Raw genomic sequence first — 14723 nt, 5'->3', positions numbered from 1 at the left:
TAAGTAGTCTCAAAGCACTTATCCCACCACTGCACAACCAATGTAGGAGGCTGGACTGGCTTGTAGTGAGTACCAAGGGGTACTTGCACCTTGCCCCAGGCCCAGTTATCCCTTATTAGTGTATAGGGTGTCTAGCAGCTTAGGCTGATAGATAATGGTAGCTTAGCAAAGCAGCTCAGGCTGAACTAGGAGACGTGTGAAGCTACTACAGTACCACTTAGTGTCATATGCACAATATCATAAGAAAACACAATACACAGTTATACTAAAAATAAAGGTACTTTATTTTTATGACAATATGCCAAAGTATCTTAGAGTGTACCCTCAGTGAGAGGATAGGAAATATACACAAGATATATATACACAATAGCAAAAATATGCAGTATAGTCTTAGAAAACAGTGCAAACAATGTATAATTACAATAGGATGCAATGGGGAAACATAGGGATAGGGGCAACACAAACCATATACTCCAAAAGTGGAATGTGAACCACGAATGGACCCCAAACCTATGTGACCTTGTAGAGGGTCGCTGGGACTATTAGAAAATAGTGAGAGCTAGAAAAATAACCCTCCCCAAGACCCTGAAAAGTGAGTGCAAAGTGCACCAAAGTTCCCCTAAGGACAAAATAGTCGTGTTAGAGGGAGAATGCAAGGAAAACACAAATCAGCAATGCAACAACGATGGATTCCTGTCTGAAGGTACCTGTGGAACAAGGGGACCAAGTCCAAAAGTCACAAGCAGCTCGGAGATGGGCAGATGCCCAAGAAATGCCAGCGGTTGGTGCAAAGAAGCTCTTACTAGGCTGAAGAACTGTGAATACTGCAGGAACGACAAGGGCTAGAGACTTCCCCTTTGGAGGATGGATCCCCCACGCCTTGGAGAGTCGTGCAGAAGTGTTTTCCCGCCGGATGGACGCCAACAAGCCTTGCTACACGCAAATCGTGCGTTTGGCGTTTTTGGACGCTGCTGGGGCCCAGGAGGGACCAGGAGGTCGCAAATTGGACCTGCAGAGAGAGGGGACGTCGAGCAAGACAAAGAGCCCTCACTGAAGCAGGTAGCACCCGGAGAAGTGCCAGAAACAGGCACTACGAGGATGCGTGAAACGGTGCTCGCCGAAGTTGCACAAAGGAGTCCCACGTCGCCGGAGACCAACTTAGAAAGTCGTGCAATGCAGGTTAGAGTGCCGTGGACCCAGGCTTGGCTGTGCACGAAGGATTTCCGCCGGAAGTGCACAGGGGCCGGAGAAGCTTGCAAAGTCGCGGTTCCCAGCAATGCAGCCCAGCGAGGTGAGGCAAGGACTTACCTCCACCAAACTTGGGCTGAAGAGTCACTGGACTGTGGGGGTCACTTGGACGGTGTCGCTGGATTCGAGGGACCTCGCTCGTCGTGCTGAGAGGAGACCCAAGGGACCGGAGATGCAGCTTTTTGGTGCCTGCGGTTGCAGGGGGAAGATTCCGTCGACCCACGGGAGATTTCTTCGGAGCTTCTGGTGCAGAGAGGAGGCAGACTACCCCCACAGCATGCACAAGCAGGAAAACAGTCGAGAAGGCGGCAGGATCAGCGTTACAGAGTTGCAGTAGTCGTCTTTGCTACTATGTTGCAGGTTTGCAGGCTTCCAGCGCGGTCAGCGGTCGATTCCTTATCAGAAGGTGAAGAGGGAGATGCAGAGGAACTCGGCTGAGCTCATGCATTCGTTATCTAAAGTTTCCCCAGAGACAGAGACCCTAAATAGCCAGAAAAGAGGGTTTGGCTACCTAGGAGAGAGGAAAGGCTACTAACACCTGAAGGAGCCTATCACAAGGAGTCTCTGACGTCACCTGGTGGCACTGGCCACTCAGAGCAGTCCAGTGTGCCAGCAGCACCTCTGTTTCCAAGATGGCAGAGGTCTGGAGCACACTGGAGGAGCTCTGGACACCTCCCAGGGGAGGTGCAGGTCAGGGGAGTGGTCACTCCCCTTTCCTTTGTCCAGTTTCGCGCCAGAGCAGGGGCTAAGGGGTCCCTGAACCGGTGTAGACTGGCTTATGCAGAATTGGGCACCTCTGTGCCCAACAAAGCATTTCCAGAGGCTGGGGGAGGCTACTCCTCCCCTGCCTTCACACCATTTTCCAAAGGGAGAGGGTGTCACACCCTCTCTCAGAGGAAGTTCTTTGTTCTGCCATCCTGGGCCAGGCCTGGCTGGACCCCAGGAGGGCAGATGCCTGTCTGAGGGTTGGCAGCAGCAGCAGCTGCAGAGAAACCCCAGGAAGGGCAGTCTGGCAGTACCAGGGTCTGTGCTACAGACCACTGGGATCATGGAATTGTACCAACAATGCCAGGATGGCATAGAGGGGGCAATTCCATGATCATAGACATGTTACATGGCCATATTCGGAGTTACCATGGTGAAGCTACATATAGGTAGTGACCTATATGTAGTGCACGCGTGTAATGGTGTCCCCGCACTCACAAAGTTCAGTGAATTGGCTCTGAACAATGTGGGGGCACCTTGGCTAGTGCCAGGGTGCCCTCACACTAAGTAACTTTGCACCTAACCTTTACCAGGTAAAGGTTAGACATATAGGTGACTTATAAGTTACTTAAGTGCAGTGTAAAATGGCTGTGAAATAACGTGGACGTTATTTCACTCAGGCTGCAGTGGCAGGCCTGTGTAAGAATTGTCAGAGCTCCCTATGGGTGGCAAAAGAAATGCTGCAGCCCATAGGGATCTCCTGGAACCCCAATACCCTGGGTACCTCAGTACCATATACTAGGGGATTATAAGGGTGTTCCAGTAAGCCAATGTAAATTGGTAAAAATGGTCACTAGCCTGTCAGTGACAATTTGGAAAGAAATGAGAGAGCATAACCACTGAGGTTCTGATTAGCAGAGCCTCAGTGAGACAGTTAGTCACTACACAGGTAACACATACAGGCACACTTATGAGCACTGGGGCCCTGGGTTACCAGGGTCCCAGTGACACATACAACTAAAACAACATATATACAGTGAAAAATGGGGGTAACATGCCAGGCAAGATGGTACTTTCCTACACCTGTGACTTACATGTGTGCAGCAATCGGGCATAGGCCTTGTAACCCATGTCCCTGTGATTAATTAGGGTACTCAAAGTGCACAGCATTGTGCAGGGGGCTTCTCTGTCTGTAGTGTCCTCCGACGGTAGCAGTATTGCATGAACTGAACATGTCTTTCTTCTGTCTCCCCCCCCTTTTTGTGGTCTCCCTGTTCTTGTGTGTATTAGCATCATCAGGCAGAGGAGCTGTGCCACCAGACCAGGAAGGAGTTGCATCCCACATGGCCCTGGAGGGCAACAAAATGGAGTCCGAAGCCACCAGTGGGAGCTCCACGACGGGGATGACATCTGAGAGCAGCGACACGGACTCCTCCTTAGATGGGAGATCCCTTGTGGTGGCGGGCCTCTCTGTGCCCCCACATCTACAGGTACAGCCGCCACCCCCCTACCAGCACCGCCCTCACAGCAGCCCCTCAGCGTTTGCCCTGTGGCCGCCTACCCAGGAGGGTGGGCATCTCCTTCGCCCCAGGCACCTTAGCCCCTGCCCCTGTCAGCCCTGCTGCCCTCAGTGAGGAGGCCTTTGACCTCCTCAGATCCCTCACTGTTGGGCAGTCTACCATTTTGAATGCCATCCACGGTGTAGAGAGGCAGTTACAACAGAACAATGCATACCTGGAGGGCATTCATTCTGGTCAGGCAGCCAAACAGCGAGCTTTTCAGACTCTGGCCTCAGCACTGATGGCAGCCATTGTCCCTGTGTCCAGCCTCCCCCTCCAACTTCTTCCACCCAGCCCTAATCCCCTGTATCTCACCCTATCCCAAACACACCATCAGACCAGCATGCACACACCTCAACACACAAGGGAAGCTCTGGCAAACATAAGCACCACACATCCCACAGGCACTCACACAAGCATCATGCCCATGCACACATACCAACATCCACTGCCTCCACTGTGTCCCCCTCCTCCTAGTCTCCCTGCTCCCTCCCTGTCTCGTCTCTACTCACACCTGTATGTACTACATCTTCATCCACTACGTCCATCACCAGCACACCCATCACCACACCCCGCTCACGTGCACTCACCACCCCAACTACCATTCACACATCCCCAGTGTCCTCTCCCAGTGTGTCTGTGAGCACACCTCCCAAGGTACACAAACGCAGCCACATACTCACCCAACAGCAATCCGCCTCACGACAGCCTCCAGCCCATGGACCTTCACCCAAAGTCAGCAAACGTACACCTCCTACAACCACTACCTCTTCCTCCACTCCCAAACCCCCTCGATCTACCCGTCCCAGTGTGTCCAAAAAATGTTTCCTGTCCAACCTTGACCTCTTCCCCTCAGCTCCCCCACCCCTTCAGTCCCCTTGGGCCCGCCTTTCCAGGTCCCAACCCAGCACCTCAGCCATCACATCACCGGGAACAGTGGTGCCAGCAGTGACCGGCTTCTGGAGTGCACCAAGCAGCAGAGCAGCCAGTGTCCCAAGGACCAAGACCATGGACAGTCCCCCAACTCAGAAGCATAAAAAGTTGGCCACTGCCCGGAGGGAGAAAGGCAGCACATCTGGCACCAAAGGCTCTCCCGGGAGTACAGTTGGGAGTGGGAAGACAGCTGCGCCACCATCCAAGGTGGATAAGGGGCACAGAAAGAAAGGCAAGTCGCCACAATCCTGTACGGTGGACAAGACCGCCACCAGCACCGCTGCCAAGGACACCGCTGCCAACAGCACCGCTGCCAAGGACACAGGCCGCCACCAGCACCGCTTCACAGGATACCGCCGCCACCAGCACCTCTGCCAAGGACACCGCTGCCACCAGCACCACTGCCAAGGACACCGCCGCCACCAGCACCACTGCCAAGGACACCACCACCACCAGCACCGCTTCACAGGACACCGCCGCCACCAGCACCGCTGCCAAGAACACCGCCGCCACAGCACCGCTGCTAGGGACACCGCCGCCACCAGCACCGCTGCCAAGGACACCGCCGCCACCAGCAATGCTTCACAGGACCCCGCCACCACCAGCACCGCTGCCAAATGACACCGCCGCCACCAGAACCGCTGCCAAGGACACCGCCACCACCAGCACTGCTTCACAGGACACCGCCGCCACCAGCACCGGAGGCCAATCAGCACAGAAAGCTCTGATGCTACTGAGTCCGCCGCGAGCAGGTTGTAGCACTCTGGGCACAAAGTCCCCTCCAGAACCAGTGGAGAAAAACATCCACTACTTCTGTCCTTGGCAGGATGAAGCACTTTGGGCACAAAGCCCCCTCCAGAACCCGTGGAGAAAGACATCCACTACCTCTGTCCTTGGCAGGATGAAGCACTCTGGGCACAAAGCCCCCTCCAAAACCAGTGGAGACTGTTATCCACTTGAGAGACTGTGGCTTTGCACTCCCCAGGATAAAGCATTGGGCAAACCACCCACTGGAGAGACTTGAGAGACTGTGGCTTTGCACTCCCCAGGATAAAGCAGTGGGCAAACCACCCACTGGAGAGACTTGAGAGACCGTGGCTTTGCACTCCCCAGGATGAAGCAGTTTGCAACCCACCCACTGGAGAGACTTGAGAGACTGTGGCTTTGCACTCCCCAGGATGAAGCAGTGGGCAAACCACCCACTGGAAAGACCTGTGAGACTGTGGCTGTGCACTCCCCAGGATAAAGCAGTGGGCAACCCACCCACTGAAAAGACTTGTGAGACTCTGGCTTTACACTCCCCAGGATAAAGCAGTGGGAAACCCACCCACTGGAGAGACTTGTGAGACTGTGGCTTCGCACTCCCCAGGATAAAGCAGTGGGCATGGAGCCCCCTCGTGGATCCGGCATCGTGCACTCATCCGGCTGAGGTGCCCCCCTTCCCTTCTCCCTGAGGTGCCTGTTTTATTTTGATCTGATGCCCCTGCAGTGTTTTCTCCGTTTTGATCGGGTATTGAGTGTGGGCCTCGCCCATGCATTTTGGGCCCAGTGGTCCACGGACTTTAATGGTGCAATACCTGGACTTGTATTCTTGGTGTATATATTTGTTTGTAGTGTATATATATTTTTGAGTACAGGATTTTAATAGATTACAAACATTCAAATTGTTTCTTTTTGTCTTTGCATTCTTCCATTCTTCCGGGAGGGTTGGGGGTGTAACTGTAATGTATCAATATGTATTATCGTGTGTGTTGTAGTGGGTTAGGGTGGGGTTGTGGGTGGGGGTGTTGCGTGTGTGTGTCACTCTTTTTTTCCCTCCCCCCTCCCCTGTGTTGTAGGTGCAGTACTCACCGTGGTCGTTGCCGCTGGCGTTCGTGCTCCTGGTAGAGGAGCAGGACGACAAAGGCAGGGAGAATCTGGAGTTCCGGTTCCATGGTGTCCTGGTTCCTCGTGGGGTGTGTAGAGGAGAGCGTTTTCCCTTCCAATTCCTGTTTCCACCATGTTTATGTTCCTGGGAAATCACCCCGGAAAAGGTGGCAGATTGGCCTGTTGTAATACTGTGGGCGATACATTGTCTTCCGCCTGTCTGTTTGCGGTTACCGCAGCGGTGTTTGTTTGTACCGCTGTGCCGGTCAGAGTGCTAAAGTGACTGTCTATGTTGGCGGTTTCCACCACAGTCGTGATTCCATTTTTTTTTACTGCCGGCCTGTTGGTGGTTTTACTGCCGTTTTAACACCGACCGCCAGGGTTGTAATGACCACCTAAGACTTTTTCATTTTATGAAGAGCTAAAGGAAATGTTTTAGGTATTACAGTTTTGATTACATCCAAATGACGTCAGGCATTCCACAATTTTGTAACAAACATAGAATGTTAGCAATCTAGTTGTTCATTAGGATACTGTGGGGAGACAGAGGTCAAGGGCATGATCTTGGATACATTAGGGCAGGGAGGAGCGTGCAGAAGCAACAAGCTCAACTTGCTGAGCAAGAGGGAGGGGAAGTGGCAGCACAACAGACCATGGAGGAGAGAGGAAAAGGGGGCAGGGGCAACAAACCAACCATGCAGGACAGGCAAGAGAGTCTGTGGCAATATAGCAGACCATTGAGAGCAGAAAGACGGAGGCAGTGCTAGTACAAGCGTACATGCCAAAGGACCTAATTCAAACAGGAGAATGTTTTTATGCCCAAAAGGGCTCTATTCTATTTGCCTCCTGACTAAAATCTCCTCTTTTTCAATGCAAGTCACTGTTGAAAATCAATTCCCCATGTTTATTTTTCAAAATCCCCCTTTAATCAATTTTAAGATGTTGGCAAGTATGGTCCATTGGATCAATGGGGGTGGAAGAATAAGGGAAGGGAAATAGAATAGATAAAAGAGGGCAGGGCACCAAACTGACCTTACAGGGCAGACACAAGGGTTTGCAGCAACACAATACACCTCACAAAGCAAACTTGATTGCAGGCAGCACAGCAGACCATGGAAAGCAATAGAGAGGGGGCAGAGCAGTGCACATGGACAAAGAGCAGAGGGGAAAGAGGCAAGGGCAGCAAGCTGACCATACTGGAGAGACAGGAGGAACAGCTGCAGCATAACAGACTATGCAGGGCAGGAGGGAGGGGGCAGGGGCACAACAGTGGACCAGACAGTGCAGGAAGGAAGAAATAGGGGCCTTCATATGGAAAATGGAGGACAGGGGTCAGGAGTCAGGGATAAAGCAACAACCTGACCATAGAGGGCAGGAGAGATGGGCACTGGAAAAAGAACACATCATGGAGGACAACATTAAGAATATAATGGTCTACACACAGACAATGGAGGGTATTTGGGAGTGGATCAGGGGCAGTAAGATGACCACACAGAGCAGGTGATAGGGTCTGTGGCAGCACAGAATGCCATGCATGGGCGAGCAGGAGTGTTAGTGGCAGCAAAACAGCCATGGTGTGCAAGAGGGAGGGGCAGGCATAAAAGACCATTAAAGTTAGAAGGGATGGGTAGGGGCTGGACACAAACAAGCGAGGACAGGAGAAGGGCCTTCACACAACACAGGATAGGAAGGAAGAGCAGTTGCCATAGAACAGAACATGAAGGGCTGGAGGGAGTGGCAGCAAAATGGACCAATGAAGACAAGAAGGGAATAGAGGCATGGAACTCCAATACACAGTGTTGAGGCAGCAGGGACAGGCAGCAGTCATTTGACCATGCTAGGCAGGTGGGAGGGGCAGTACAAGCTCAACAGAATACTCAGAGCAGATAAGGGGGCAGTGGCAGGTCCATGGAACAAGTTGAGCAAGCAGTAGGGAGCAGGGGCAAGCAGACAGACATCAAAGGGCAGGAGGAAAGAGAGTAAGGGCAGCAAGCTAAGCATGTGGAGGCTAAGCAGGAGGGCAATGATGGGGCATAGAACTGGACAACAGAGGGCAGGAGTACTGGGTAGGGACATAAAGCTAAATGGAGGGCAGTGGCAGCACATCGCACCATGCGACAGGAGGGAGGAGACTTGTGCATGGACTCAAACAGTTGAGTAGAGGGAGCTGGGAAGAGGTAGATGGGGCAGCAAGCTACCTGTTCATTGCAGTCGAGAAGAGCAGTGGAAGAATAATGGCCACAGCGCTGTGATAAGGAATCAGGGGAATGGAATTGGCAAATGCAAAGGTAGTGCTTCAGGATCACCAGGATAGCGATGCAGGAGCAGCAAGCTTGAGTGGTGGCAGCACAAGTCCAGGCCCTGCGTGCATCTCCCACCCACTGTGCATTCAGATTGGCATTTTACTTAACACAAAAAAAAAAATAGAAGATCACCTAAAATGCAACGGTTAAATGATATTACAGTTAGGAAACAGAATTTTAAAAAGCCTTAGAAATTCACTAAAAAAACAAAGGTTACAGGGACGTTATAATTAGGTTCAGACTTTACATGCACAAAATCATACAAATTCAGCATTTATAGTTATTTCAAGTAACTATAAGTCGTGCCCTAAGGTAACTATACCTCGGGCCTTCGCCATGCACTGCTAATTATCACAGATATTACATCACTCATGAAAACTTCTTTGAGAGCTTTGATAACATCACTGTAACATTTTCAGTAAAATTATTGATGAAAAAACTGTGAATGGCGAGGGTGCCAGTTATAATAACCTTGGGACACGAGTTATAGTGATTTGAAATAAACCAAACAATAACAGCTGAATTTAAATGGTTTTATGCATGTATGGTCTGAACCTAACTATAATATAAAATATATAAAAATATACATTAAGTAGTAGCGGTCGCCACTAGTTAGTTGTTGTTAGGACCTAGTTTCTATAGCACACAGAACAGCAACATGAGACAGCAAACAGCTTGAGAGGAGATGGCATGCAAGCAAGGATATCTCTGACAGCGCTGCCTTCAAGACCTCCATCAGCCTGTACCACTGCCTGCTGAGGGCAACAATGAATACAGCCCTTGCCACATGCATTAGAGCCAGCACCAACAACACCAAGTAACTTTTCAATGTTGTTAAGGAATTTTCCAACCTGGCTGCTAGTGAAAACAACATCACACAGGAGCTGTGTGACAACCCTGCCCACTTTTTCCATGACAAGATCGCAATCATAAACAGAAACTTTGAACCCCCAACTCACAGCTACGGACTTCCTCAACAGATAGCCCACCACCGTATTTGGCACAAACCTTATACTTATCACTTGGAATATCGTCTCCACCCAGGACATCACCTCCAACATGAAATCCATCCACTTGGGACCTCCCACAGATCCTTGCCCACACTCCATCTTCAACTTTGGAAACCAAAGGATTGGCCAGGAACTCACCACACTGACAAACACCTCTATTAACACTGCAACATTTCCAGATGCCTGGAAACACACCAAAGTCAGACCACTACTTATGACATACCTGGAGCAGAACCAACTACTCAATTCCTCCCAATCCGGCTTCTGCAGCAACTACAGCACCAAAACTTCCCTGATTGTAGCCACCGATGACACCTGAGCACTCCTTGCCCAAGGACAAACAACAGCTTTGATCCTCCTCGACCTCTCTGCAGCCTTCAACAATGTATCCCACCACATGCTGATTGAAAGATTACGCCACATCGCCATTTACGAGGATGCACTCTGATAGAAAACCTCCTTCCTCACTGGAACAACCCAGATCTACCTTTCATCCCCTAACCCAAGGAGAGCACCTGCAGTGTACCCCAAGGCTCATCACTCAGCCCTACACCCTTCAACGCATATATGACCCTGCTGGCAAACATCGTCAGATCCCATGATCTCAACCTCATTTCCTATGCAGACGACACCCAGCTCATCCTCTCACTTACCGACAACCACTCTACCGCCAGAACCAGCTTCCACAGATGCATGGAAAGAATAGCTGATTGGAAGAACAACTGCCTACAGCTGAACACAAACAAGACAGAAGTACTGAACTTTTGCAACAGCAGCAACACATGGAGCGACTCCTGGTAGCCATCAGACCTAGGACCTACACCCACTACCTCCGACCATGCCATCATTGACAACAAGTTCATCATGAAATCACAGATCAATGCCATCTCTTCTGTCTGCTTCCTCACTTTGTGCATGCTACCTCTATTCATGAGGTACACCGTGATACACGCCCTCATCATTAGCCGACTGGACTATGGCAACGCCCTCTATGTATGAATCACCAAGCACCTCCTGCAGAGACTTCAGACTAAACTGAATGCCACAGTCAGACTCATCCTCGGCCTTCCCAAACAAACCAACATCATACCCCAACTCAGGCAACTTCACAGCCTCCCCATATAGAAGAGAAGCCAATTCAAGCTGCTGACCCAAGCACCCAAAGCTCTACAAAACCAAGGACCTGCGAACATTAACAACCACCTGAACTTCCACCAACTGTCAAAAAGACTATGGGGGCCAGGGTTGGCGGGAGCACCGCCAACAGGCTGGCGGTGCCCCGCAGGGCATTCTGACCGCAGCGGTTTGGCCGCGGTCAGAAGTGGAAAACCGGCAGTCTCCCGCCAGTTTTCCGCTGCCCAAAAGAATCCTCCATGGCGGCGCAGCTCGCTGCGCCGCCATGGGGATTCTGACACCCCATACCGCCCTTCCGCCAGGAACAGGATGGCAGTATGAGGTGTTGTGGGGCCCCTGGGGGTCCCTGCAGTGCCCATGCCAATGGCATGGGCACTGCAGGGACCCCCCCTAAGAGGGCCCCACAAAGAATTTCAGTGTCTGCTCAGCAGACACTGAAATTCGCAACGGGTGCAACTGCACCCGTCGCACCTTCCCACTCCGCCGGCTCCATTCAGAGCCGGTGTCCTCGTGGGAAGGTTGTTTTCCACTGGGCTGGCGGGAGGCCTTTTGGCGGTCGCCCGCCAGCCCAGTGGAAAACCCAGAATCACCGCAGCGGTCTTACGACCGCGGTGCGGTATTCTGGAGGGGGGAACTCTGGCGGGCGGCCTCTGCCGCCCGCCAGAGTTAGAATCACCCCCTATGCGCTGTCTCCCTTTCACTTGCCCGTACTCCCCACATCTACTGAAGCAGAAGTGGGAGACACTCCTTCTCTCACGTTGCAGCAAAAATCTGGAACAGCCTCCACAAACACCCCCGGACCTCACCTCACTTCCAGAACTCCAATTGGTCCTCAAGACCTGGTGGTTCAAATAAGCCTCTAGGTTCCTGAAAGCACCTGGATGCCCTATCGGGTGATTAGCCATGCTTTATAAATCTTGATTGATTGATTGATATACAAAAAGTGTTTTGTGACATGCCTATATTTTGGCTCCGCTGAATGAATCTTCAAAAATTTAAAAAAAAAAGTTTGACAGTCACAGCAGCTGCTCTTTGGAAAGTTTCGGGGTGAGCGAGCGGGGGCCGATAAAAAGGGAGGGTCAAGAAAGGTGTGTTTTTAACCAGCTCTACAGCCCAAACAACTGGACAGAATTATACCAAATTGGGCAGAAAAGTAGCTCTTGGTCCAGAAAGTGCCTATTTTGTTATTTGGTATAAATCCAATCAGTAGTTTTTGAGAAATTAAAAAAGAAACAAAAAGAAGCTCTCTGCTTTTGAGAGCAATGCTGGCTCCTGCAGACGTGGGGAGCCGGCTAGGACCACAGAGACCTTAAGGGCCTTATTTATACTTTTTGGCACAAAACTGCACTAACACAGTTTTGCACTAAAGTGTTTTGCACTGGCTTGAACCATTTTTTAGCACCAGCTGGGCACCATATTTATGGAATGGTACAAGCCGGTGCAAAGGGCAGGCTAGCGTAAAAAAAAAAGGACGTTAGGAAGGCTAGAGTCAAAATAAATGACTCTAACCAGATTAGTGTCATTTTTTGATGCTAAGGGACATATTTATACTCTGTTTGCACTGAATTAGCGTCACTTTTTTTTTTTACTCTAATTCGGTGCAAAACTAACTCCATATTTATACTTTGGTGCTAGACCCGTTTAGTGCCAAATTTATGGATTTTTGGGAAGTGGAAACCTACCTTGCCTTTATGAGATGCATGGTAGCCGTTACCGTGCAAAAAATGACTCTATGGCCTTAACGCCATATTTAGGGGCATATTTATCCTTTGCAGCATATTTACACACACACACATCTATCTATCTACCGATCTATCTATCTATCTATCTATCTATCTATCTATCTATCTATCTATCTATCTATCTATCTATCTATCTATCTATCTAAATATCTATCTATCTACAGGGCTGATTGCAGAGGCCCCCTGACTTTTTGCGTCAATTTTTCACTTTTTGCTGGTGTTTTCCTGACTCTGATGGTGCCCTGGGTACTGCTAACCAGTCCCATGGCCTGTGCTTTGTATCAAATGAGTATGCAAATTAGGCTAATTATAATTGGCTAAGTCAACCTACCTATAAGTCTCTAGTATATGGTCGGCATGTAGGTTTAGGGACCACAGCATAGGTGCACTGCTAAGGTGTCCAGTGTCATTTTAAAGGCAGGTCTGCCTTGCTGGCTGCTTTTAAATTAAAATTACATGCAAATTCAACTTTTGGAATTTAAAATAGTTCCAAAGTCTTAAACTACCTTGTTTTTACATATAGGTCAGCCCTGAGGTGTGCCCTGTGTGCCCTTAGGGTTAGGTGCCTCATGAGGTAAAACAGCCAAATTAATCTTTCCCTCATTGTAGTGAATGGCCTCCATAGGCTAAAATGGGGAGACTTTATTCTCATTTATGAAGTCTCCTTAAGTGACAGATACCACAAGATAATTTATTAACTTAATTGTCATAATAAATCCCACAATTTACAATTGTTGGATTTAATATAACTTGTTCAGGTAAAGAGTTTTAAACTTTGAGGAGATCTTTCCTCAGCAGATGGAGAGGCAAGAAGGGGGGAGGGCTTCCAAACTGGTCTTCAAAGGCAGAGAAGGACATTTGGAGCAACCCAGAAACAACCCCACATCCTGCAACCCCAGACAACTGGGTGCCCCCTTGATTAGATTAGGAGAGGGCAGGACTGTGTTTATGATTTTTAGCCACACCAGTGGTTGGGCTCAGCCAGATGTAACTTCCATAAATCACTTTCAGCCATGATGGATTTTTCAGGAATGTTGCTCCCTGGGATAGATTTTTGCCACATTTCCTGGGAAATGGTCATCACAGAGAGAAGGACCCTGCACCTGATAGGAGGACCCCCAGTTTTCCACCCAGAAGCAAGGATAAAATTGGCAGACCTACACCCACACCTCAGAACCCTACCAGATCTCTACAAGGAAGAACATCAGAAGGACTGAAGGACTGCCCTGCTGGACCCCTGACCTGCACCTGGACACTGCACTCTGAAGGACTACACCAGCTGCAAAATTGGGCTTCAGCACAAGAAGGAATTTGCCTGGCTTCAACTGGTTCAAGGAGGGACTCCCTGTTTGCTACAGGGGCAAAAGGAGCTACCAAGAGTCCCCTGCATCAAGTTCTGCAAGGAGTGCCCAGCTAAACAGCATCCAGTGGCAACTTGAGGATTCTGACCAGGTGCATTCTGGGAATTGTAGTCCCAACTCCCAAGGACAGCTCAGAGCTTCCGGAACCTTGGATCAAGTTGAGGACATTTCAAGGACCCAAAAAGAACCTCTGGAAGAAGACCCAGAAGTTTGGTGAAGTTTGGTGCAACTCCATAAGTTGAAGAGGTCCATTGTGGGAGTTTTAGTCTCAGACCCCAAGAGGCAAACCAGAGCCTCTGAACCCTTGGCTGATGCTGTGGACCACTTTCCTGAATCAAGAAACACTTCTGAAAGTAAGTGTAACATAGTGTTACCTCATGCGTGGACTGAACTCTGGACTTTGTCCCTTTCAATTGTGAACTTTTTTAACCTTTTGAGCGCTAGTTGCTTCTTTGTGCTAGAAAACATTAAGGGGGTCATTATGTCCCCAGCAGTCGGTGTAAATGTGGCGGTAGTACTGCCAACAGCTTGGCAGTACATACCGCCACATTATGACAATGGCGGGTTGGGTTAAACCAACCTGCCAATGTACCGCCCTGACCGCCATGGCAGTAGCAGCCTGCCGGGCTGGAGATCACACTCTCCAACCCAGCAGCTGCTACTGTCCCGGGGGCATTATGACCCGCCCTAACTACATGTTTTTTTTGCGATGTTCGTAACGCCACAAAAATCATGGTGGTAGGCCCTACCAGTGACAGGGAATTCATTCCTTGTCAATGGTAGAAGACTCCCCTAAAACTCCCCATACAACCCCCAAACCCCCATACACCCATGCTCCCCCCTTTCAATCCCCCCATACACG

The sequence above is a fragment of the Pleurodeles waltl genome, chromosome 8, assembly GCF_031143425.1.
Source record: "Pleurodeles waltl isolate 20211129_DDA chromosome 8, aPleWal1.hap1.20221129, whole genome shotgun sequence".
NCBI classification, from domain to species: Eukaryota; Metazoa; Chordata; class Amphibia; order Caudata; family Salamandridae; genus Pleurodeles; species Pleurodeles waltl.
Note: the sequence above shows the minus strand (reverse complement) of the source record.